Raw genomic sequence first — 27,547 nt, 5'->3', positions numbered from 1 at the left:
CTGGGCCTCTGGGGGCCCGGCGCCGCCACAGTCCGGCCCACCCGCTCTCCATTGCTCCCACAACTAACCTGAAGCGCCTTCATCTTCGACGCAAGCAGCAGCAGCAGGGCAGGCCACTCCCTCTTTCCGTGTCCCGCCCTCGCCTGACGTAACATCCGCGAGGGTGGGGCAGAGAAGGAAGGAGAGGTCTGCCCTGCTGCTGCTGCTTGCGTCAAAGATGAAGGCGCTTCAGGTTAGTTCAGAGGGCCCGGCACTGGCAGCGAGTGGAGGGGGGGCCCGGCGACCTTGTGTGGGGGGCGCAACGCGATGTGACCTCGGGGGGGGGGGGCGGGAGCGGCCTTGTCCCGGGCCCGGCCCCGGCTCTTGGCGGCCCTGGTTGGGAGGCGGGGATAGTGCTGGGCAGACTTATACGGTCTGTACCCTGAAAAGCACAGGTACAAATCAAAGTAGGGTATACACAAAAAGTAGCACATATGAGTTATCTTGTTGGGCAGACTGGATGGACCGTGCAGGTCTTTTTCTGCCGTCATCTACTATGTTACTATGTATGATCTTTCTGGAGTTGTTTTTGTTTGCTTGTTTTTTCCTTCAGTACTTAATGATGTCTTCTTTAGCCTGCTTTTAGGTAGGAACACTCTTGCCAGCCACAGAAGGGAAGAAGTGGCAGCAAAATAAACAAAGTAGTTAGTGGTAGCAGCTATGTAAGAAACGGGGAGGGGTGGGGAAGAATCATTGACAACCCTTGTGTACTAAAAGTGAATACCAAGGTTATAGGTAGTCGCTTTCTATGGCTGGCAGCTGGGATCTATCCTTGCATTTCGACAGTAATAACTAAGCAGACTAACTGAACTAGGTTGCCTTTTTTCTTCTATTATATTACTATGTTATTGTGTATCCATTCCAGGGATTGATAATAGTAGTAAAGCCCTCTCAGAGGATTTGCCTTGCTTCCTCAGGGTCAATGGTGTAAAAGTGCTTTTGTACTCAGCTACACTTTGTAGGCTCAGATGCAGCCAAGTACCGGAGCAATTTTACACCGCTGACCCTTAAGAAGTGAGGCAAAACATTGGCCAATGTTGGTCTTGGGTGGCTTTGAGACATTGAAATGTTATCTACAAAGTTAAGTCTTCTATACATTTTAAAAACCTTAGAAAAACTTTATAAAAATAGTTGACATCTACAAAGTTAAGTCTTCTATACATTTTAAAAATGTAGATGAAAGACTATAAATTTTGCAGAAGGAAGCTTTTTAATGTCAATGAAGAAGTTGATGATGAAGCATCCTAGATCTTAAAGGTTCCTTTCTGCTTGTATACTTCTACTGATATTTGATTGAGAGAAGATCCTTATTGGGTGGTGTTTTCCAGCACTGTATTATTTCTGAGCATGTCACACTATATTTTTATGTTATAAAAGTTCCCTGGACATAATATATTTTAAAAATAACTCTGAGACAGGAATTATGTGAAACTTTCCTGAGAATGGTTTTTTATTCCATTCCTCTGCAGTCACTGAAGTAACAAGAGAAAGGCTGACATAATTAGGATCCTATGATTTTCCATGAGGAAAATGAAATAAAAATATATACTGCCTTCCATACGAAATACTGGGAGGTGTGTGTGCAAAAATGAAATCTGAGGAATTACTCCTGTTCTGAGCAGGGTTAAATCTTTTTATAGTACAGTCCTATGGAAGGTAAATAAAAAGCCACATCTCTATGTGAGTGAATAACTAATTGAGCCTGCCATGAGTGGGAAAGCGCGGGGTACAAATGTAACAAAAAAAAAATTGGGGACTAAACTCATGATAAAATAGAGTCCAGCAACAGAGTGTAGACATCCTCTGCTTCCTGTGTGCCCTAAATATTTTATTTTAAGGCCTTTACAAGTATATTTTTGTTTTGTTACATATGTACCCCGTGCTTTCCCACTCATGGCAGGCTCAATGCAGCTTACATGGGGCAATGAAGGGTTAAGTGATTTGCCCAGAGTCACAAGGAGCTGCCTGTGCCTGAAGTGGGAATAAAACTCAGTTCCCCAGGACCAAAGTCCACCACCCTAACCACTAGGCCACTCTTTAAATGCAGTCTGATTGCAGTTTGTGAATATTCTCAATATGTCTGTATTTAAAGATTAATAGCTCTAGTCCTTTGATTTCTGTCCATTTCTAACCCAATGGAAAAGATATAGCGCTCCATTCAGTAAATTTGGGTGCTGAAGCAAATGAGTACTAAATGCTATTCTATAAACACTGCTCCGAGTTGGGTGCCTTTTATAGAATAGCGCTTAGAATCGGGATTTGTGCTCAGTTTTGGGCACGAGAATTACACCAACTGAAACCTGGTAAATCCTCACACCTAAAGTAGGTACAGATTTACCATATTCTATAACACTACATGCAAATTCCAGGAATCCCTCTAACTTACCCATGCCCTTTCCATAGCCATGCCCCCTTTTTGGATCCATAGGAAAAATTTACACCTACATCTTCATAGAATCCCAGCTAGGAGGATGCACATGCAAATTCAAATTTGTACCAGTAATTGATTGTTAGCGCCCAAATTACTGGTGCTAATTGGCTTGTTATCCAATTAAATTGTACACGCAAAATGAGCACATGCCCAAATTTGTGTATGCAATTTTGAGGACCTCAGGGGAGGGTTGCCAGTTGGGTAGAGGTATCAATTGGTGCTGTGGTGGTAAGGGTGAGATCAGAAACAGGGGGAGGGATCAGATATTGCGAGGGGGATTGGATCAAGGGTATTTGGCAGCTGGGCAGGGGATCAGTTGGGGAAGCTCAAGTGAGGGGAGACTGGTGCTGTGGGGATAAAGGGGAAACCATAATCAGAAGATTGGGGTGGATTTGGCATTGAAATCCAGAGGCTGCAACCAGAAAATTATGCAGGTGCCAGTCGATATTCAGTGCCAGCTCCCACATAGCTAAGTAGCCAAAGATAGGACTGCATAAATTTTATGCAGTCCTATCTTCATTAAGGGGACCTTTACTAAGCTGTAGTAAAAAGGGTCCTGCGCTAGCAGCTGTTTTTGCTGTACACTGAGGCCCTTTTTACTGCAATGGGAAAAAAGTCAAAGAATGCTCTTACCTTCTGGCCATGCGAGGGGAGGGGGAGTACTTACCCCCACCCATAGAGGTGGTGGTAAGGGCTCCCACCCTAACCCGGAAGCAACTGGGTAGCATGTGGCCCAATTACCACCAGATAACCCCCTGTCTAAATATTTTTTAAATATTTCTGCTAGCGCCAGAAATGCTGCACGCAGGGGATGGAACTACTACCGGCACCCGCGTTGGGCCAGCGGTAGCTCCAGATTGGCGAATGGTATGCCTGTGGTGGACTTACCACTGCTTAGTAAAAGGGCCCCTTAGTTATACAGACACCAGCCCTGAATATCACCGGTACCAGCATACCTCTCAGTTCCTTCCCAATTCTGTCCCTGCCCCACCCCTTTATTGTCATACCTCTCAGTTCCTCCCCAATTCTGTCCCTGCCCTACCCCTTTATTGTCTGACTTTAGGGTATGTAGTTAAAAAGATATTCAGTGGCACTTCCTGTTCTTTTATGAGAGCTGTTCTATTCCCCTGATCATTTTTTTCACCCTTCTTTAACCTTTCTATTTCCACTGTTTTGAGATGCTGCAACCAGAATTGCACACAATACTCAAGGTGAGGTTGCACCATAGAGCATGGTTTTCCCATGCATGGAATGCATCAGGATCAGAACTGGGTTATACAGTTAAGTTGACCAGGGGTGGCAACTCTGTTTGAATATCAGTCAATGTTACACCTATCTCCCATCCACATATACACCAGAGGACTAAGCTAACTATATGAATAATGATCTGTACAAGACATACCAAACTGACACATTATAAAATCAAATCATGAGGCATGAAATGCAGAGTATCTGAACTGAAACTGCAATACATTCTCATGCATTTTATACACATTTATAAATGTTTGATGTCTATAATATCATAATGATACCATGTCACCAGAGAAGGCAGGAGAGGAAAAGTCACAAAGGTACATTAGAAGTACTATCAAATGGAAACTCCCACATGATAGCAATAAACAAGAAGTTCTGAGAGAAGAGGACATTTCTCTGGTAAATGAACACTATTTTGCTTTGTGCTTTTGGAACTTAAAGATTGGGGTTTAAAGGAGGAATTTGTAGGTTAGTGATAGGCAAAATAAAAATATAAACAAGCAAATCTTATCAACTAATCTCCATAGTCTTTTCCCCTTAGTTTTAAAAACTTTGTGCACCAGCATTAACAGATACTAGCAGGCACTGCAGGATCTAGTTTAGTTGAAATAATTTCTTCAGGTTTTTGTAATCCGGTCCTATGTTAGTTTTGTAGTAGGACCTCTTGGTTTGTCTTATTGCATATTTGTATTTTCTGTGTATTTGTTTCCATGCATTGAGTGTATGATCATCTTTTATTTTTTTTTCCATGCTCGTTCAAGTTTCCTGGTTTGTGTTTTCAGTTTTTTTAATTCTTTTTTTAATTCATCATTGAACCATGGTATTGAGTTTTGTCTTCTTGATATTCTTGTCGTTTAATACGCTTCTGCATCTATTCCCCCAGTGATTGAGATAGTGTATGGAATCCGTTCATGTTGTCCATTCGTTGTCATATATCAGTTGCCAGAATACTTGTGGGTCTATTTGCCCTCTCGTGGTGTAGGTTGTGTGTGCTGGTGTACTGTTTAATCCCTTCTTCCGCCAGTCTAGTGATTTGTTCAGTTTGTAGTGGTTGGTCCAAGGTGTTTCTGTCCATTTAATGTCTGTTATTAATAGGTTATGGTCAGTGGACAATTTGCGTGATAGTAGGTCCAATGTGTGGCCCTTGGTGTGGGTAGCTTGCATGTGGGGCCATTTGAGATCCCAGGACTGAGATGGTCGTCCTTAGAGATGGTCGTCCCCGACTTTCGGCGATAATGGATACTATAGACGTCTATCTCAAAAATGTCCAAATCCAAGCCCTTTGGTCGTTGGAGGAGCCAGCATTCATAGTGCACTGGTCCCCCTCACATGCCAGGACACCAACCGGGCACCCTAGGGGGCACTGCAGTGGACTTCAGAAATTGCTCCCAGGTGCATAGCTCCCTTACCTTGGGTGCTGAGCCCCCCCCCCCCCCCCCCCGGTCCGCCTGCTTGAAGTACACTGCACCCACTACAACTGCTCCAGGGACCTGTATACTACTGCGATGGACCTGAGTATGGCATTTGAGGCTGGCATAGAGGCTGGCAAAAAAGTATTTTTAAACTTATTTTTTATGGTGGGAGGGGGTTAGTGACCACTGGGGGAGTAAGGAGAGGTCATCCCCCATTCCCTCTGGTGGTCATCTGGTCAGTTGGGGCAACTTTATGAGGCTTGGTCGTGAAAAAAAATGGACCAAGTAAAGTTGGCCAAGTGCTCGTCGGGGACACCCTTCTTTTTTGTATCATCAGCCGAGGACTGGGGCTAATCTCCTAATCATGCCCCAGTCCCACCTTTGTACCCTGCCGACACGCCCCCGTGAACTTTGGTCGTCCCCGTGACAGAAAGCAGTCGAGGGTGTCAAAAAACGGCTTTCGATTATGACGATTTGGACGACCTTGCAAGAAGGACGCCCATCTCCCGATTTGTGTCAAAAGATGGGCGTCCTTCTCTTTCGAAAATAAACATGAAAGTCAGCATGGATTTAGTGGAGGGAAATCTTGCCTCGCCAATCTACTACATTTCTTTGAAGGGGTGAACAAACATGTGGATAAAGGTGAGCTTGTTGATATTGTGTATCTGGATTTTCAGAAGGTGTTTGACAAAGTACCTCATGAAAGACTCCAGAGGAAATTGGAGAGTCATGGGATAGGAGGTAGTGTTCTATTGTGGATTAAAATTGGTTAAAAGATAGAAAACAGAGAATAGGGTTAAATGGTCAGTATTCTTAATGAAGAAGGGTAGTTAGTGGGGTTCCCCAGGGGTCTGTGCTAGGACCGCTACTTTTTAAAATATTTATTAATGACCTGATGGGAGTAACTAGTGAGGTAATTAAATTTGCTGATGGCACAAAGTTATTCAAAGTCATTAAATCGCGGGAGAATTGTGAAAAATTACAAGAGGACCTTACGAGACTGGACGTCTAAATGGCAGATGACATTTAATGTGAGCAAGTGCAAAGCGATGCATTTGGGAAAGAGGAACCTGAATTATAGCTACGTCATGCAAGGTTCCACATTAGGAGTCACTGATCAAGAAAGGGATCTAGGTGTCGTCATTGATGATACGTTTTATTTTTTTTATTTTTACATTTGTAGCCCACATTTTCCCACCTATTTCTAGGCTCAATGTGGCTTACATAGTACCGGAGAGGCATTTGCAGACTCCGGTGTAAACAAATACAAAGTGATATTGTGGTAAGATAAAGCTCATGTGGTACAGCCACATTAGGGAATCATACAACGGAAGAGTTGTGTTATGGCCATTACGTACTTTAGTTTTGTTGTGTTGCAGAGATCAGGCATTTATGTTGGATCGGTAGGGTATGCCTTTTTAAACAGGTTAGTTTTTAGTTTTTTCTGGAAGTTTAGGTGGCCGTACATAGTTTTCAAGGCTTTTGGTAATGCGTTCCACAGTTGTGTGCTTATGTAGGAGAAACTGGTAGCGTAAGTTGATTTGTATTTGAGTCCTTTGCAGCTTGGGTAGTGCAGATTTAGGTACGTTCGTGTTGATTCGGATATGTTTCCAGTTGGTAGGTCAACGTTGAAACCTCCTACTCAGTGTGCTGCTGCAGCTAAGAAAGCAAATAGAATGTTAGGTATTATTAGGAAAGGAATGGAAAACAAAAATGAGGATGTTATAATGCCTTTGTATCGCTCCATGGTGCGACCGCACCTCGAATACTGTGTTCAATTCTGGTTGCCATATCTCAAAAAAGATATGAGGAAAGGTTAAAGCGGCTAGGGCTCTTCAGCTTGGAGAAAAGGCGGCTGAGGGGAGATATGATAGTGGTCTATAAAATAATAAGTGGAGTGGAATGGGTAGATGTGAAGTGTCCGTTTACACTTTCCAAAAATACTAGGACTAGGGGGCATGCGATGAAGCTACAATGTAGTAAATTTAAAACGAATCGGAGAAAATATTTCTTCACTCATGTAATTAAACTCTGGAATTCGTTGCCAGAGAATGTGGTAAAAGCGGTTAACTTAGCGGAGTTTTAAAAAGGTTTGGTCGGCTTCCTAAAGAAAAAGTCCATAGACCATTATTAAATTGACTTGGGGAGAATCCACTATTTCTGGGATTTGCAGTATAGAATTTTTGTACTTTTTGGGATCTTGCCAGGTATTTGTGACCTGGAATGGCCACTGTTGGAAACAGGATGCTGGGCTTGATGGACCTTTGGTCTTTCCCAGTATGGCAATATTTATGTACATAAGAAAATGTAGTTTCATACAACATTTTACTCCCAAAAGAAAGGATAGTAGAAATGAGTAGTTGGTATGGATGGGCAAACTAGATAGGACATATATAGGGGCATAATCGAACGGAAACGCCTATCTCCATGGCCGTTTATCTCCGAGAGCGGGTCCGTGAAGGGGCGGGCCGAACCGTATTTTCGAAAAAATGGACGTTTTTGAGCTGGGCGTTTATTTTTTTTAGCGAAAATGGAAACTAAAAACGCCCAGCTCAAAAACGTCCTAATCCGAGCCATTTGGTCATGGGAGGGGCCAGGATTGGTAGTACACTGGCCCTCCTGATATGCCAGGACACCAACTGGGCACCCTAGGTCAGTGTGGTGGACTTCAGAAAAAGCTCCCACATGCATAGCTCCCTTACCAAGGGTGCTGAGCTCCCAACCCCCCTCCCCCAAAACCCACTACCCACAAATGTACAACACTACCATAGCTCTTAGGGGTGAAGAGGGCACCTACATGTGGGTACAGTGGGTTTTGGAGGCCTCCCATTTACCAGCACAAGTGTTACAGGTGGGGGGGGGGGATGGGGCTGGGGCCACCTGGCTGAAGTGCACTGCGGTACCCACTAAAAGTGCTCCAGGGACCTGCATACATGCAGGCCTCTAGGACTTGTTGCTGCTGTATAACATTGGCACACCAGTTGACACCTGAAGACTAATCTCTCTGAAAACGTCCTTTATTGGAATTACCGCGTTTACTCACAGTTAACTGCAGATCAGAGGTTGTGCCCCACTGGCAACGAGTCTCCCTGGTACTGAGATGAGCAGTAGGTCAGAGCTGGCAGAATGGTGTACAATGCCCTCTTTCAGCCACATTCAAGGGAAGAACTAAGTTCTGTAACATGGCTAACACAGGAAAGGGAACTAAAACTGGCTTACAAAAATGGCCACCACCGCATGGACTACAACAGGAAACACAACAGGGCACACTCTGTCCCAGTAGGCAGGGGGAAAAGCACCATGGGAGAAGAGCCTACCAACTACCAACATCGTGAGACTGTAACACAAGTTAATGAAATCACAGAGCCCAATACCCTACACCCACCACAATGCAATGCTGATGTGACCCTGTACTGCACTCGAGAGCCACATCTGACCCAGGGAAAGGCTGTGACAGGATCGAACACATTCTGCTGTCATGGAGCTGGGTATGGCATTTGAGGCTGGCATACAGGCTGGAAAAAAAGTTTGTAAAGTGTTTTTTTTTTGGTGGGAGGGGGTTAGTGACCACTGGGGGAGTCCGGGGAGGTCATCCCCGATTCCCTCCAGTGGTCATCTGGGCAGTTGGAGCACTTTTTTGGGACTTGTTCGTGAAAAAAAAGGGTCCAAAAAAAGTGACCCAAAATCGTGGTAAAAACGCCTTTTTTTTCGATTATCAGCTAAAGACGCCCATCTCTCCTCGGCTGATAACCACGCCCTAGTTCCGCCTCCAACACGCCTCCGACATGCCCCCGTCAACTTTATTCGTTTCCGCAACGGAGAGTAGTTGGAAACGCCCAAAATCGGCTTTCGATTATACTGATTTGGGCGCCTTTGCGAGATAAACGTCTATCTCCCGATTTAGGTCGCACTATAGGCATTTTTCTCTTTCGAAAATAAGCAGGATGGTCTTTATCTGCCATCATTTTCTATTTTTCTATGCCTTTCTGACCAGATCAAATAATAAATATTTGCAGTGCAAGTCTGACAGTATAATACTATAAGAAAATATCAAACTCCATATGTAAATATATTTTGCTCAGTACAAATTATTTACCCTTCATGATGATTGTTTTGCATTACTCATTTAAAAAACCCCTAATAATCCTCCAGTGAATATGCAGTAAGGTTAAGCTTGAATTATTATTACAAGGCCTTTTAGTCTAACTGCAACACACCATAACTGGTAAAAAAAAATCTACCATGTCAGAGCTTTTCATTCAAATGAGTGAGATCATAACCAGCATGTCTTTACAAGCCTGCCAAAAACCTTGCAGCTGTATATGGATCATTTGCTAAAGCAAACTACATACAATACATAACTTTGAATTCTATCTATTCATCAAGAAGCAACTGAAGACAGACATGGCCTAAGAATACTTTTTTTTTTTAAAGAAAGTTGTCTGTGAAATAATGTCCAGAAAATCTATGTGTGCTTCAGTTAATTTGTCAGTCTTGCCATGTCTGACAATTTTCTTTTTGGGCCTTTACATTACAAAATCCTTTTGCCTCATTAAAGACTGGACACATCCTTATAACATATTTAAATCTCCTTTTTAATTTTCACATTTGAAAACATTTTGGTATGTGGACGTTCTTTTCATACACCAAGTCAGAATAAATGTGCACATAATGGAGGTCATTTTAGGAAAAGAAACATTTCTAAATTAAGATGATGCATATCGGAAGCTTCCATGCTGCCAGAATCTCCCCACTGTTCTGACCCTGAAGCAGCTTAGCAAAACGCTGGCCAACATTGGTCTGGGGAGAAAATGAGATCAGTTCAAGGAGTATGAAATTGGTGCTCCACTGTCTGCCAACTTGCAGATAAAGTGATCTGTGCTGGGACCGTTGCTTTTTAACATTTTCATAAATGACCTGGAGGTGGGGATAACTAGCGAGGTTATCAGATTTGCTGATGGCACAAAGTTGTTCAAGGTCTTCAAATCGCGGGAAGATTGTGAAAAGTTGCAGGAAGATCTTGTGAGACTAGGAGACTGAGCGTCTAAATGGCAGATGGCGTTTAATGTGAGCAAGTGCAAAGCGATGCATGTGGGAAAGAGGAACCCAAATTATAGCTACGTCATGCAAGGTTCAGCATTAGGAGTTACGGAACGAGAAAGGGACCTGGGAGTCATCATTGATGGTACATTGAAATCTTCTGCTCAGTGTGATGCAACGGCTAAGAAAGCAAATAGAATGTTAGGTATTATTAGGAAAGGGATGGAAAACAAAAATGAGGATATTATAATGCCACTGTATCGGTCCATGGTGCAACCGCACCTAGAGTATTGTGTTCAATTCTGGTCGTCGCACCTCAAAAAAGATATAGTGGAATAAGAAAAGACGCAGAGAAGGGCGACGAAGATGATTAAGGGGATAGGACGACTTTCCTATGAGGAAAGGCTAAAGCGGTTGGGGCTCTTCAGCTTGGAGAAAAGGCAGTTGAGGGGTGATATGATATAGATATATAAAATAATGAGTGGAGTGGAACAGATAGATGCGGAGCGTCTGTTTACGCTTTCCAAAAATACTAGGTCAAGGGGGCATGCGATGAAGCTGAAGTGCAGTAAGTTTAAAACAAATAAGAGGAATTTTTCTTTACTCAGCACGTAATTTGACTCTGGAATTCGTTGCCGGAGAATGTGGTTAAAGCAGTTAGCTTAGCAGAGTTTAAGAAAGGTTTGGACGGCTTCCTGAAGGAAAAGGCCATAGAATGTTATAAATGGACGTAGGGAAAAATCCACTATTCCTGGGACAAGCAGTACAAAATGCTTTGCTTCTTGCATCTTTTCAGGTGATTGTGACCTGGATGGGCCACTGTCGGAGACAGGGTGCTGGGCTAGATGGACCTTTGGTCTGTCCCAGTGTGGTGATGCTTATGTCTTATGTCTTATAAGTATAGTATAAACCATGTATCTACATGTGACTGTGTAATTATATGAGATTAAATTGAACACAAGATTTCTTCAAGATTATCAATGAAATTAAAGGAAGGTTTTTGTGCCCATGATGACGAGTAGATCCTAGAGATCGTATTTAACTCTAGAAACCTTTGGGTTGGTAGCTCTTTGAGGCTTTTCCTTCCTTTAATAGGACATACTTGTATGTATATTTAGTCTCTCTTTTTCTATGAGTGGATCATTTGGCTTGTGATTTTTTTTCCTCATTGATAGTATCCGAAATATACACATTAAAACAGCTCAGTGGACCATTCATATAACAGAAATATGATAGATGTCAGCTGAATACAAATGATATGCCAAAATAGGCAGGCATGGAAGAACATTCATATAATATAGATATGATGTCAGAACAATATAAATGAAACATCTTAATAGACATGGAGAAGAACATTCAAATAACATAAATATGATACTCAATAATGTCAGTACGATAAAATGAACATCTTAGTAGGCAACCCAGGGAGACATGTAGACAGACAAGATGGGTAAGAAAAAGTCACTGAGATACATAAATGGGTGGGTAAATTGAAGGCACAATATATATACAATTAAATAAGGTATGTGGAACTGGTCTTAGTTCTAAGGTGAGCAGCAAGTTAACACAGCTGTGAAGTGAATAATCAGTTGTCAAATGCATTAAAAGCTTGGGAGAACAATCAGGCTTTCCCTTTCCCAAATGCAAAGCGGAGATAAGGAGGGCAAAAAAGGACTTTGAGAAGAAATTAGCGTTGGAAGCAAAAATACATAGTAAAAACTTTTTTAGATACATTAAAAGCAGGAAACCGGCCAAAGAGTCGGTTGGGCCGCTGGACGAAAATGGTGTTAAAGGGGCGATCAAGGAGGACAAAGCCGTAGCGGAGAAATTAAATGAATTCTTTGCTTCGGTCTTCACCGAGGAGGATTTGGGGGGGACACCGGTGCCGGAAAGAATATTTGAAGCGGGGGAGTCGGAGAAACTAAACAAATTCTCTGTAACCTTGGAGGATGTAATGGGTCAGTTCAGCAAGCTGAAGAGTAGTAAATCACCGGGACCTGATGGTATTCATCCCAGAGTATTAATATAACTAAAAAATGAACTTGCGGAGCTACTGTTAGAAATATGCAATCTGTCCCTAAAATCGAGTGTAATACCGGAAGACTGGAGGGTAGCCAATGTTACTCCGATTTTTAAGAAAGGTTCCAGAGGAGATCCGGGAAATTATAGACCGGTGAGTCTGACGTCGGTGCCGGGCAAGATGGTGGAGGCTATTATTAAGAATAAAATTGCAGAGCATATACAAAAACATGGACTGATGAGACAAAGTCAGCACGGATTTAGTGAAGGGAAGTCTTGCCTCACCAATCTAATGCATTTTTTTGAGGGGGTAAGCAAACATGTGGACAATGGGGAGCCGGTTGATATTGTATATCTGGATTTTCAGAAGGCGTTTGACAAAGTGCCGCACGAAAGACTCCTGAAGAAATTGCAGAGTCATGGAATCGGAGGTAGGGTATTATTATGGATTAAGAACTGGTTGAAAGATAGGAAGCAGAGAGTAGGATTGCGTGGCCAGTATTCTCAGTGGAGGAGGGTAGTTAGTGGGGTCCCGCAGGGGTCTGTGCTGGGTCCGTTGCTTTTTAATGTATTTATAAATGACCTAGAGATGGGAATAACTAGTGAGGTAATTAAATTCGCCGATGACACAAAATTATTCAGGGTCGTCAAGTCGCAGGAGGAATGTGAACGATTACAGGAGGACCTTGCGAGACTGGGAGAATGGGCGTGCAAGTGGCAGATGAAGTTCAATGTTGACAAGTGCAAAGTGATGCATGTGGGTAAGAGGAACCCGAATTATAGCTACGTCTTGCAAGGTTCCGCGTTAGGAGTTACGGATCAAGAAAGGGATCTGGGTGTCGTCGTCGATGATACGCTGAAACCTTCTGCTCAGTGTGCTGCTGCGGCTAGGAAAGCGAATAGAATGTTGGGTGTTATTAGGAAGGGTATGGAGTCCAGGTGTGCGGATGTTATAATGCCGTTGTATCGCTCCATGGTGCGACCGCACCTGGAGTATTGTGTTCAGTACTGGTCTCCGTATCTCAAAAAAGATATAGTAGAATTGGAAAAGGTACAGCGAAGGGCGACGAAAATGATAGTGGGGATGGGACGACTTTCCTATGAAGAGAGGCTGAGAAGGCTAGGGCTTTTCAGCTTGGAGAAGAGACGGCTGAGGGGAGATATGATAGAAGTGTATAAAATAATGAGTGGAATGGATCGGGTGGATGTGAAGCGACTGTTCACGCTATCCAAAAATACTAGGACTAGAGGGCATGAGTTGAAGCTACAGTGTGGTAAATTTAAAACGAATCGGAGAAAATTTTTCTTCACCCAACGTGTAATTAGACTCTGGAATTCATTGCCGGAGAACGTGGTACGGGCGGTTAGCTTGACGGAGTTTAAAAAGGGGTTAGATAGATTCCTAAAGGACAAGTCCATAGACTGCTATTAAATGGACTGGAAAAATTCCTCATTTTTAGGTATAACTTGTCTGGAATGTTTTTACGTTTGGGGAGCGTGCCAGGTGCCCTTGACCTGGATTGGCCACTGTCGGTGACAGGATGCTGGGCTAGATGGACCTTTGGTCTTTCCCAGTATGGCACTACTTATGTACTTATGTACTTAGGTAGTCTTGAGTTAGGCGTAGCCCTTCTGGGAGTGAGCTCCAGAGAGCAGGGGTTACTCCTGAGAAGTCTCACTGGTGGGTGTCATATAATGCAATGCCCTTTTATGAGGTTACATATAGCGATGTGCCTTGGCAGGAAGTTAGGGGCCTCAGTGATGAGTAGAGCATAGGAGCCAACTTTTCAAAATTATTGGGGGTGCTAAGCCCAGTGTAAATAACCCTTCCTTGGACACAAACAAGGAATTTTCTCAATATTGAGGGTGCTGAAGCACCCACAGCACCCACAGAGTAGAGGGCTAACTGAGATCCCTGAAAGTCAAAGATAGGGTTTTTTAATTTGGCCCTGTAGGGTACTAGTAGCCAGTGCAGTTTTTTTCAGGAAGGATATGATGCGGTCATGGCGCTTGCAACCAGGTTTTTTTTTGAGGGGGTACTTGGGGGTACTAAGTACCTGCACCTTTTCCATTGTCTGCCACAACCTATGGACCCCAAGTTTTAAAGAAAGAGCTCAGGCTCTACACACCAATTCTGCCTTGTCATAGATTCTGTGACTGGTTGCAGAAGCCTGGCTATTGTGGGGTGGGTCCCTCACAGGGGTATTTTGGAAAGAGATGGGCGCCCATCTTCCAACACAAATCGGGAGATGGGCGTCCTTCTCTCAGGGTCGCCCAAATCGGCATAATCGAAAGCCGGTTTTGGGCGCCCTCAACTGCAGTCCGTCGTGGGGACGACCAAAGTTCATGGGGGTGTGTTGGAGGCGTAGCAAAGGCGGGACTGGGGCGTGCTTAAGAGATGGGTGTCCTCGGCTGATAATGGAAAAAAGAAGGGCATCCCTCATGAGCATTTGGTCGACTTTACTTGGTCCATATTTTTTGAAGACCAAGCCTCAAAAAGGTGCCCAAACTGACCAGATGACCACTGGAGGGAATCGGGGATGACCTCCCCTTACTCCCCCATTGGTCACCAACCCTCTCCCACCCTAAAAAAAAAAAAAAAATTGACAGCCTCAAATGTCATACCCAGCTCCATGACAGCAGTATGCAGGTCCCTGGAGCACTTTTAGTGGATGCAGTGCACTTCAGGCAGGCGGACCCAGGCCCATCCTCCCCCTACCTGTTACACTTGTGCTGGTAAATGTGAGCCCTTCAAAACCAACCCGAAACCCACTGTACCCACATGTAGGTGCCCCCTTCACCCCTTAGGGCTATGGTAGTGGTATACAGTTGTGGGGAGTAGATTTGGGGGGGGGGGGGTTGGGGGGCTCAGCACCAAAGGTAAAGGAGCTATACACCTGGGAGCAATTTGTGAAGTCCACTGCAGTGCCCCCTAGGGTGCCTGGTTGGTGTCCTGGCATGTGAAGGGGACCAGTGCACTATGAATGCTGGCTCCTCCCACGACCAAATGCCTTGGATTTGGTTGTTTTTGAGATGGGCGTTCTCGGTTTCCATTATGGCCGAAAACCAGGGGTGGCCATCTCTAAGTTCGATCATCTCAACATTTAGGTCGACCATCTCTAAGGTCGACCTAAATGTTGAGATTTGTGTGTCTCCGGCTGTATTATCGAAACGAAAGATGGATGCTCATCTTGTTTTGATAATACGGGTTTCCCTGCCCCTTCGCCGGGACGTCTTTAGAGATGGGTGCCCTTAGAGATGGTTGTCCCCATTCGATTATGCCCCTCTCAGTGATTACCCCACCCCTGAAGGGGTGGCCTAGCATTTGAGTACCGGCACCTTTTTTGTTAGAAAAAAAGCACTGCTTGCAACCCTCTATGAGTTGTGCTGAAGTATTCAGAATTAGTTAGAACTAGTACAAACTCTTTTTGGTTTGACCAAAATACAAGGTCTTACAGTAGTCTAGCCATGACTTTATCATGACATGGAGCACTGTGATCAGACTCGTCTTCTCAATAAATGGATAGAGATTTGATAGTTGCTACAAATGATAGAAGCAGCTTTTAAAAGATGTTTGAATTTGTGGGATCAAAGTAAGTGATGAGTCTAGCAATATCCCAAGATTCCTGACCTGTGATTTTAGGGGGCATTCGTACTTTCCAAATGGTGCTTAGAAGTTGGTATCTGTTCACTTGTGTTTCCATGCCACTGAATCTCTGTTTTCCTTGGGCTCAAGCACTTTGCTATTTTCTTGCTCATTCTTGAGTTGCTGTTAAACAGGCAGCTAGCTAATGTACTCAAAGCTGTGGGTCAAATGGATATAAGTAGCTGTACGTCATTGGTTTGGGTAGCTAAAAATGTATGTATATAATTCCAATTTTACAATGTCAATACATGTGTACTTTAATATAGACATGGGCTGTGGAAGTTAGCCAGGGTGGTGGTCAATGATTCGGTTTTCTCTCTCATAACTCTTCAAAAAGGAACCAGAGACACCCTCTTTCTCCTTTAATTTATTTATCTATTTGTTACATTTGTACCCCACATTTTCCCACCTATTTGCAGGCTCAATGTGGCTTACATAGTACCATACAGACGTTCGCCAGTCGGTTGTTAACAAATACAAGGTTATAATGTGGTCGAATTATGGTAGGTGTGTATTAGGCACCATGAGGATGGGAGGGATGAAGATTGTATATTGTCCAGTACGATCATTGGTTGTGTTGTGTTGCTGGGTCTGGGGATTTACGCTGGATCGGTGGGGTAGGCCTTTTTGAAGAGGGTGGCTTTTACTGAAGTTTAGATGGTCATGGATTATTTTCACAGCTTTAGGGAGTCCATTCCATAGTTGTGCGCTTAGGTAGGAGAAGCTGGATGCATACATTGTTTTGTATTTCACTCCTTTGCAATTTGGGTAATGTAGGTTTAGGTATGATCGTGATGATCCGAATCTGTTTCTGGTAGGTAGATCTATGAGGTCTATCATGTATCCTGGGACTACGCCGCAGATAATTTTGTGGACCAAGGTGCAGATTTTGAAGATGGTCCGTTCTTTGATTTGGAGCCAGTGTAGCTTTTCTCGGAGGGGTTTAGCGCTTTTGAAGCATGTTTTACCAAATATCAACCTGGCAGCTGTGTTTTGGGCGGTCTGGAGTTTTTTTGCGAGTTGTTCTTACATCCCGCATAGATTCCGTTGCAGTAGTCTGTATGGCTTAAGACCATTGATTGTATTAGGTTTTGAAAATTTTCCCTTGGGAAGAAAGGATTTATTCGTTTGAGTTTCCACATTGAGTAAAACATTTTCTTTATTACGGAGTTTACTTGGCTCTCAAGGGTAAGGTTACGGTCGATTATGACGCCGAGTAATTTTAGGCTGTCTGAGGTAGGGGGGGGTGTGTTATGGGGTGTTTATGGATGTGCGTTTGTATTTGTTATGTTGAGATGAGAGGATGAGACAGTGTGTTTTTTCAGTGTTCAGTTTCAATTGGAATGAGTTTGCCCAGGAGTCCACGATGTTCAGGCCGTCATTGATTTCATTGGTTATTTCTTTTAAGTCATGACTGAAGGGAATATAGATTGTGACGTCATCTGCATAGATGAACGGGTTGAGGCCTCGGTTGGATAGGGACTTTGCCAGTGGGATCATCATCATGTTGAAGAGTATTGGTGATAATGGTGATCCTTGAGGTACTCCACAGGTGGCTTTCCACGGTGGTGATATGTTTGAGTTTGATTTTACTTGGTATTTTCTAGTGATTAGAAAACCCTTGATCCAGTTAAGTACATTTCCATCAATCCCAAAGTGGTTAAGGAGTCTTATTAGTATATTGTGGTTTACCATGTCGAATGCGCTCGACATGTCGAATCGGAGCAGAAGTATACTTTTACCACTGGCTATTTCTTACTTGAATTTGGCCAGGAGAGTGACTAGGACAGTTTCAGTACTATGGTGGGGGCGAAATCCTGACTGTGAGTCATGTAATATTGAGAGCTTGTCCATGTATTCCGTAAGCAGTTTGGTCACCAAGCTGTCCATCAGTTTGACTACTAGTGGGATAGACGCAACTGGATGGTAATTGGTTAGGTCGTTAGTGTTTTTCTTGGCATCTTTAGGAATTGGGGTGAGTAGGATGTTACCATATTCCTCAGGGAAGAGACCTTGTTGTAGCCTCAAGTTTAGGTGGGATGTGAGATCTGCCATGAAGCGGTCGGGGCCGGATTTGAGTAGATGACTGGGACATATATCCAAATTTGCAGTGGGTGTTGGCAAACCTATGAGATGCTTTTGTAACTGATTCAGCGGTGAGGAGAGTAAATGTTGTCTAGATATGGTCAGCTGGACATCCACCAGGGATTAGGTCCAGGTCATTGAAGAAGTTTTCAATGTTAGTGTGCTGAGGAAGGGTGCTGCATAGTATTATTATTTTTTCGTGAAAGTAATTAGCGAGTTTGTCTGCGGATGGGATGTCTGTGTTGGTTGTGGTGATAGGAGTGGTGTCTAGTAGCTTATTTATGAGTTGGAATAGTTTCTTCAGATCTTTGTAATCTGGTCCTATTTTAGTTTTGTAATAGGACCTTTTGGTTTGTCTTATAGCATATTTGTATTTTCTATGTGTTTGTTTCCATGCATTGAGTGTGTGTTCATCTTTTGTCTTTGGCCATGCTCATTCAAGTTTCCTGGATTGTGTTTTGAGTTTTTTTAATTCGTCATTGAACCATGGTATCGAGTTTTGTCTTCTTGGTATTCTTGTCTTTAGTGGTGCTATTTCGTTTAGTACGCTTCTGCATCTATCCTCCCACTGATTGAGGTAGTGTATAGAGTCCGTTCGTGTTTTCCATTCGTTGTCATATATCAGTTACCAGAATAGTTGTGAATCTATTTGCCCTCTCATGGTGTAAGTTGTGTGGTGGTGTATGGTTTAGTCCCTTCTTCTGCCAGTTTAGGGATAGGTTCAATCTGTAGTGGTCGGTCCAAGGTGTTTCTGCCCATTTGATGTCTGTTATTAATAGATTGTGATCTGTGGACAGTTTGTGTGATAAGAGGTCTAGTGTGTGTCCCTTGATGTGGGTAGCTTGCATGTGAGGCCATTTGAGATCCCATGACTATAGGAATTCTTTGCATTCACATGCATTGGTGAAGTTGGGGTCTTCTAGGTGAAGGTTTATGTCACCTAGTATCAATATATTGGAGTTGTTTACACAAGTGTTTGAGATGAAATCCGTGAAGATAGGTTGGCTTTCGTTCCAGTTGCCAGGCGGTCTGTAAAACAGGACGCAGTTCAGATGATCGGTCAGGGATTTGTTAAGAATTCTGAATGATGAAATTTGTAGTTGGGGTGTTATGGATTCGGCAATGGTTTCTGTGGTGAATTGGGTTCGATAGATTATAGCTATTTCTCTTCCTCTCTTTTCCGTTCTGGTCCAGTGAGTGATTTTGTAACCTGGAGGGCATAGTTCAAGGATTATGGGGTCCTTTTGATCGTGGATCCATGTTTCGTTGATGAAGATAAGATCGAGATTTTCTGAGCTGATCCAGTCTGATATTGTTGTTGTTTTGTTAACTACGGACCTAGCATTAATGTTCAACTTAGCATTAGAACCCTTGATACTGGCAATTAAGGCGGACCCTATGATTGTGAGAATATTTTATCGTGCCTTAGGACATAAAATTTCTGCATATGTAGATGATATTCTCCTAAATCTTAATTATTACCTTTAAATATATATGTGAATAGTGCAGGTTTGGCATTGTAATATTTTAGATATCAAAGTAATGAGAAGAAAAACTTAGGGATTTGGATTAGTTCATTACTAGAAAACATGATTAATAAGAACATTGATGATTTGTTCAATGCAGTAAAAGATTTATCGTAGTAGGGAGATTAGAGGCCATTATATTGATTATTACACAAAAAGTATATTACGTCCTGATACTACCACTGCTGTACCCTTTCAACCCCCCAACACACACACACTCTGTAATCTGGACAAAAAAAATAGTTCATTTTTTTATGGAAAAATAAGACCCAATGCTTAGCAATTAAAAAGTTAAATAGATTGAAACAAGAAGGAGTTAACTTCCAAGATGCTATGAACTATCATTTCCTCCTTTGGTAGGGAGGGAGGTCATTAGTTCACCACAATAAAAGCACAGGATAAACCCATTTGGCTTACATGGGAAGAACACCTAACCCTTTTTCAGGGCATAGACAGTAGAAGTCTGCCCGGCACTGTCCTTGTTCTAAAACTTCTGAAGTTGTACTTAAAACCCCTGAAAACTACTACTACTACTACTATTTAGCATTTCTATAGCGCTACAAGGCGTACGCAGCGCTGCACAAACATAGAAGAAAGACAGTCCCTGCTCAAAGAGATTACCACTCCAGCCCATCCAAACCTATTTAGCTATGGTCAGTGTTTAAACTCCTCTAAAAAAAAAAAAAAAAGCCCTAAACCGGTTAGTTCACTTTTCTTAACTGGCTGATCTGAATGTCCAGTTTTTCTAAAATCTGGCACTTACATGTATGACGAGCAAGCTGGGCCAAAAACCCCGGGAACAGGGAGATTAGGATTTAAACATTGTTATCACCTGGGTGACACTCTATTTCCAGGAAGATCAAAAGGAATACTTTCAATAATATATCCTTACCTGCATATTTCTCTACTTCCAAACAACTCCCTGTATTCAGACATAGCAGGACGCATGGGGGAGAGGTAGCAGCAGGAAGTAGTACACAGAAAATACACCCAGAAGCCAGCTGGAGGCAGGTAGTCCAGGAACTAGTCTCTCCCCAGCTGAGGCAGCTAGTTCATTAGCTTCTTTCACAGTAGAAAGACGGCAGTGTTTCCAACCTCACTTATTTCCCACGAGATTGGGCTTGTTTTCTTAGAACTTGCAGGTTTGTTCTAACTTGAAACACAAAGGGGCACATCAAGATGAGCAAAACTACTCACGTACGCTGCCAGCGGCTTGTCTTAACATGTTCTCTTTGCTGCTATGACCCTCCCATGCGGAAAGAGGAAGTTAGGTCATAAATGGCAGGTCGCAACAGCAGGGAAAAGATGTAGAGACAGGCTGCTGGCAGCATACATGAGTTACTACTGCTACTAGTGATCTGTGGAGGAACAAAAAACAAGTTTTAAGTGAAGTAGATTGTCCTCCTCAAGCACAGAACCAGTTTAGCAGTGGAGAATGGGAAAACAGGATTAAATACCTCGGGGACCTTGCTAGCAGACCAGTATAAATCAGTCAGACTAGTGCAATGGAAGACAGTTGAAGACACAAATCCAGAAGCTCTTTGGACTGAAATTTACAACTACAAAGACACCAGTGGTGAACGTGCATATGGGGAGTTGGTATTATTTGCTCAGTCACTCTTATCGTTGTCTCTCAACAATGCTGATGTTGAGAACGTCTTCTCTCAAGTTATATAATAAAGTGTAAGACAAGGAATCACATGAACAATGCAACATTTTCGGGAGTATTAAAAGTCCATTATGGAATGAAACGCCATGTACCAACTTCGTGCCAACCAGTTGCATGCAGCGCTATAATGAAAACATGTATTGTGGCAACACAGACAATACTGATGATAATGATGTCTTGGACGTTTTGATTGACTGACATAGGTTCAGATTGGCCTTGGCTTAGAATGCGCAATTGAAGCCTGTTTAAAACTGAAAAGAGTGTTTTAGCATAAGATTAAAATTTCACAGCATGTAAAAATAAATTGAGCTTGTTTTTGAACTGATTTCAGTTGTTTGGGCTTGTTTTTTAAGCAAAACATGCTTCTTTTAAGATGACTACCTGGCAACACAGTGCAAGAGGGTGTGGCTATAAGCACATGGATCAGGCAGTATTTGAAGGAGCTACAGACAGTACACACACAGGCTGAGACTCCTAGTGCAGTGAGAAGCAATGAGTAAACCAGAATGTTCAATGCCGAGCAGACTTCTACAGTCTGTGCTCTGATCGTAGCTGGATAGATTTAGATTCGCTGGAATGGGGCATTGATGACAGCGTCAGTAGTTGGAGAACAAGGCCAGTGCCAGGCAGACTTCTATGGTCTGTGCCCTGAAAATGGCAAGGATAAATGAAGAAATGAAGATCAAGTGTGTATATATATATATATATATATATATATATATATATATATATATATATATATATATGTAGTATCACATTATACCTTATGCTATCTGTTTATCTTGTTGGGCAGACTGGACAGAGGAAATTGGAGAGTCATGGCAAAGAAAGTAGTGTTCTATTGTGGATTAAAAACCGGTTAAAAGATAGAAAACAGAGAGTAGGGTTAAATGGTCAGTATTCTCAATGAAGAATGGTACATAGTGGGGTTCCTCAGGAGTCTGTGCTGGGACCATTGCTTTTTAACATATTTATAAATGATCTAGAGATGGGAGTAACTAGTGAGGTAATTAAATTTGCTGCCAACACAAAGTTATTCGAAGTAGTTAAATCACAAGAGGATTGTGAAACATTACAAGAGAACCTTATGAGACTGGGAGACTGAGCGTCTAAATGGCAGATGACATTTAATGTGAGCAAGTCACCAACCAGGAAAGGGATCTAGGTGTCATCACTGATGATACGTTGAAACCCTTTGCTCAGTGTGTGGTGGCAGCTATGAAAGCAAATAGAATGTTAGGTATTATTAGGAAAGGAATGGAAAACAAAAATCAGGATGTTGTAATGCTTTTGTTTCACTCCTTGGTGTGACCGCACCTCGAATACTGTGTGCAGTTCTGGTCACCGCATCTCAAAAAAGATACATTGGAATTAGAAAAGGTAGAGAGAAAGGCAATGAAAATGATAAAGGGGATGGGACGCCTTCCCTATGAGGAAAGGCTAAAGCAACTAGGGCTTTTCAACTTGGAGAAGACGGCTGAGGGGAGATACGATAGAGGTCCATAAAATAATGAGTGGAGTGGAATGGGTAGATGTGAATTGCTTGTTTACGCTTTCCAAAAATACCAGGACTAGGGGGCATGCAATGAAGCTACAAAGTAGTAAATTTAAAACAAATCAGAGAAAATATTTCTTCACTTAATGTGTAATTAAACTCTGGAATTCATTGCCAGAGAATGTGGTAAAAGCAGTTAGCTTAGCAGTGTTTGAAAAAGGTTTGGATAGCTTCCTAAAAGAAAAGCCCATAAGCCATTATTAAGATGGACTTGGGGAAACTCCACTGCTTATTTCTAGGATAAGCAGCATAAAATGTATTATACTGTTTTGGGATTTTGCCAGGTACTTGCAACCTGGATTGGCCACTATTGGAAACAGGATTCTGGGCTTGATGGACCTTCAGTCTGTCCCAGTATGGCAACACTTATGGATTTATGTACTTATGACTGTACAGGTCTTTAGATGTCATCATCTACTACGTTACTATGTGAAGACTGCAGCTCCCTCGCATATCAACCACACCTGACTGAGAATCATTCTTGGCCTGCTCAGACTTAACTAGTCATCAAGACTGGGATAGGCACACTAGGGTGACCCCTAGTGGTGACAAAGTGTAAGTGACAGCATTAACACCCAAGTTGCAAAGTTGCACTAACATGTAAATGTCATTATTTAAATGGCAAACTCCAAATGATGCTGCTCCTTTCTTAGTCATTTATTTGTAAAATAGTTGTGCCCTCTGGATGTGCTGCACAATGAATGTGTACCCCCTGTACATTCTTAAACATAGGGCTGGTGTTAGACATTCAGGGGCCCAGAGCAGAAACCGGGGAGGGGGCCTAAAACTGGCCTTCAGCCTATGCCTCCTTTACCTTGAGGCAGGTTTGGGACTCACTATGGTATGGGGGCCCAAGGCAATTGCCTTGTTTGCCAGCTACTAATACCAGCCCACATGTTTTACAAAAGGCTCTACATCTGGTGAGTCTTTTAGAAAATATCTGAGAAATTTCAATGTCCTAACTTGGACATCTCTTTTCTGACCTGAACATCTCTCTTACACTTTGTAAATCCTTGCAGAAACACAAATGTATATTGTCTGCTCTGGAGCAAGTATTAATATATATATATATATATATATATATATATATATATATATATATATATATATATATGCTCGCTTACCATGAAAACATATATGTAAGCAGCGATTTTAGAAGAGAAAATATGTGTACCTTCCCTTTCTAAAATTGCCATTATTTACATGAATACCAGCTGCATCCACTTATGCAGCTGGTTCTAAAATTACTTTCTTATTAGCAATATTATTTTTAATTTATTCCCATCTTCATCTCTTCCTCCCCCCCCCCCCCTCCCAGCTTCTTTTCCATCCTCATTACCGTTTCATGGGTGGCCTTCTATGATTTCAGCTCCATTTTCTATATTTTGGCATAGTTCAACACATCACTTCTGTGTAAGAGGATCTAAAAATAATTTCCCTAAGCCTCCAATACTTTTTTGATTTTTTTTTTTAAATCTCATTTGGAGCTATTTTCTCCATCTGTATAAGATGTAGAGAATTCATCCACTGCCATTAAGATGGAGGATGCATTTCTCTCCAATTTAATAAGATGATTCATCTAATATCAGAAACACATCAGATTATTTTCCAGAAGGTATCTTCCCATTATCCCCATACAGGGCCACCGAGAGACTGAGCTGGGCCCGTGGCAGGGCCGCTGCCGCTGGGGCAGAATCGTCATCATCGCTGCCCCCCAAAATCATCATCGCTGCTGCCGTTCCCTCCAAATCGTCATCGCTACCGCTGCCCCCCCCCAAGATCGTCACTGCCATTGCCGCCACCTGCCCGCCCGAAGTACCTTGGCAGGCCCTGCCAGCTACAGGCAGGAGCAGGAGAGAGAGAGAGCCCTGCACCAGGCCCCCCTTGGAGGCCCTAGCCCGGGGAATTTTGCCCCCCCTGCCCCCCTCTCGGTGGCTATGTCCCCATATAATTAAAATCATCAAAAAGTATCACCTTCACAGACATTTCTATTTGCTGGTCTATAATCCCTCTAAAATAGTGGGTATGTCTAAAACAAATGATCCCAGACCACCTTTAATGTTTTATACTTTAGCCTTTTGTCTATTTGTGCTATTTTTGCCTTATAGTCCTTGCTTTGTGCTATATATCCTATGCTCTCATCAGTCTTTTATTCTGCTTCTCCCATCTTAATATTCGGAGCTTTAATTATTGCAAATGTTTAGAAATCTGCTACAAGATAAAGCACAACTTTAGGAGTCAGCACTCAAGAAAAAGGCCTAGATGTCATTGTAGACAATATGCTGAAATCTTTTGCCCAGTGTTCGGTGGCGGCCAAAAAATCGAACAGTAGATGATGGCAGAAAAAGACCTGCACGGTCCATCCAGTCTGCCCAACAAGATAACTCATATTTGCTACTTTTTGTGTATACCCTACTTTGATTTGTACCTGTGCTCTTCAGAGCACAGACCGTATAAGTTTGCCCAGTACCATCCCCACCTCCCAACCACCAGCCCCGCCTCCCAACCACCGGCTCTGGCACAGACCTTGGAAAAATTCAAAAGATGAACACTTACTCAACGACTGGAAACAAATACAAAGAAAATATAAATACGCAATAAGACAGACCAAAAGATCATACTACTAAACTAAAATAGGGCCAGATTACAAAGACGCGAAGAAACTAACCAACTCGTGAACAAACTACTAGACACCACCTCAGTCACCACAACCAACAAAGACATCCCATCAGCAGACAAACTTGCCAAATACTTCAATGAAAAAATTGCAAACCTACACAACACGTTACCTCAGAACACCACTAATATCAAATACTTCATCAATGGTCTGGACCCAACCCTTGGAGAATACCCAACGGACCGAACCTGGACAAACTTTGCCCTCCTCACCGCCGAAACAGTTGCCCAGGCAATTAATAGGTTCTCCAACACTCACTGTAAACTGGACACCTGCCCCAGCTACTTATTAAAATCCGCCCCTGACCGCTTCATAGCCGATCTCAAATCCCACCTAAACCACATGCTCCAACAAGGTCTCTTCCCTAAGGAAAATGGCAATATCTTACTCACCCCAATACCAAAAGACACCAAGAAGAAAACAAATGAAATCTCAAACTACCGCCCAGTAGCATCTATTCCACTGGTAGCCAAACTGATGGAAAGTATGGTAACCAAACAACTCACTGATTACATAAACAAATTCTTAATAGTACATGAATCACAATCAGGATTTCGCCCCCTCCACAGTACTGAAACTGTATTAATTACTCTCCTAGCCAAATTCAAACAGGAAAAATCATACTTCTCCAACTCGACATGTCTAGTGCATTCGACATGGTAAACCACAATATATTACTAAGACTTTTGGATTATTTAGGGATTGGTGGAAAAATAATTAGTTGTATCAAGGGTTTCCTAACCACTAGAGCATATCAAGTGAAATCAAATACAAACATATCCTCACCATGGAAAGCAGACTGCGGAGTACCCCAAGGATCACCACTATCACCGAACCTCTTCAACTTAATGATGACCCCACTAGCCAAGTCCTTAGCCAGCCAAGGCCTCAACCCTTTCATCTATGCCGACGATGTAACAATATACAGTACATTCCTTACAAACACGATCCAACAGAAATCACCAACTAAATCAATCTAAGCTTGAACATCATAGACTCATGGGCAAATGCATTTCAATTAAAACTCAATAAGGAAAAAACACACTGTCTCATTCTCACATCCCAATACAATCCGAACAAACCCACAAATATAAACACCCCAGACTACACCCTCCCTATCTCAGACAGCCTGAAAATCCTCGGAATTACAATCGACCGAAACCTGACCCTAGAGTGCCAAGTGAAATCTACAACAAAGAAAATGTTCCGCTCAATGTGGAAACTCAAACGCGTGAAACCATTCTTCCTGTGAGAAACATATCACAACCTGATACAATCAATGGTATTAAGCCATGTAAACTACTGTAATGGTATCTATGCAGGATGCAAAGCACAACTCATAAAGAAACTACGGACCGCACAAAGCACGGCAGCCAGGCTTATATTTGAAAAAACGCGTTTCGAAAGCGCCAAACCCCTCCGAGAAAAACTGCACTGGCTCCCAATCAAAGAACATATTGCCTTCAAAATCTGCACCATGGTCCACAAACTTATCTACGGCAAAGCCCCAGGATACATGACAGATCTCATAGACCTACCAATCAGAAACACAATCGAATCAACAAGAACATACCTAAATCTCCACTACCCAAGCTGCAAAGGACTCAAATACAAAACAACTTATGCAACCAGCTTTTCCTACATAAGCACACAACTGTGGAATACACTACCAAAAGCCGTGAAAACAACATATGACCACCTAAACTTCAGGAAATCACTAAAAACTAACCTATTCAAAAAGGCATACCCTAATGACCCAACTTAAATGCTCGAACCCTGCTACACAAGGAAACTAATGTAATGGACATAACACAACTCTTCCTCTCTATGATTCCCAATTGTGTCTGTAACACATGAACATTATTCTACCATAACTCCACTTTGTATTTGTTCTTTATCAGCTGCAAACGCCTTACAGTACTATGTAAGCCACATTGAGCCTGCTAATAGGTGGGAAAATGTGGGATACAAATGTAACCAATAAATAAATAAATAAATAATATATAAGCCATTAACCATAAAGGAGCCCTATTACTAATGTATGTTAACCACTGAATGTGTGATCACCATGTGGTAACTGCTTGTGCATAACCGTGTTAAGAGTTTTTGCAGTAGTTTAGCAGTTACCGCACAGCAACCTGCGTGTTAATTGTTTTTACATGATTCCAGTGCATACCAAATTGGCATTACTGCC

This window comes from Microcaecilia unicolor, chromosome 10, assembly GCF_901765095.1.
Source record: "Microcaecilia unicolor chromosome 10, aMicUni1.1, whole genome shotgun sequence".
Lineage (NCBI taxonomy): Eukaryota > Metazoa > Chordata > Amphibia > Gymnophiona > Siphonopidae > Microcaecilia > Microcaecilia unicolor.
This window is presented reverse-complemented; position numbering follows the sequence as displayed.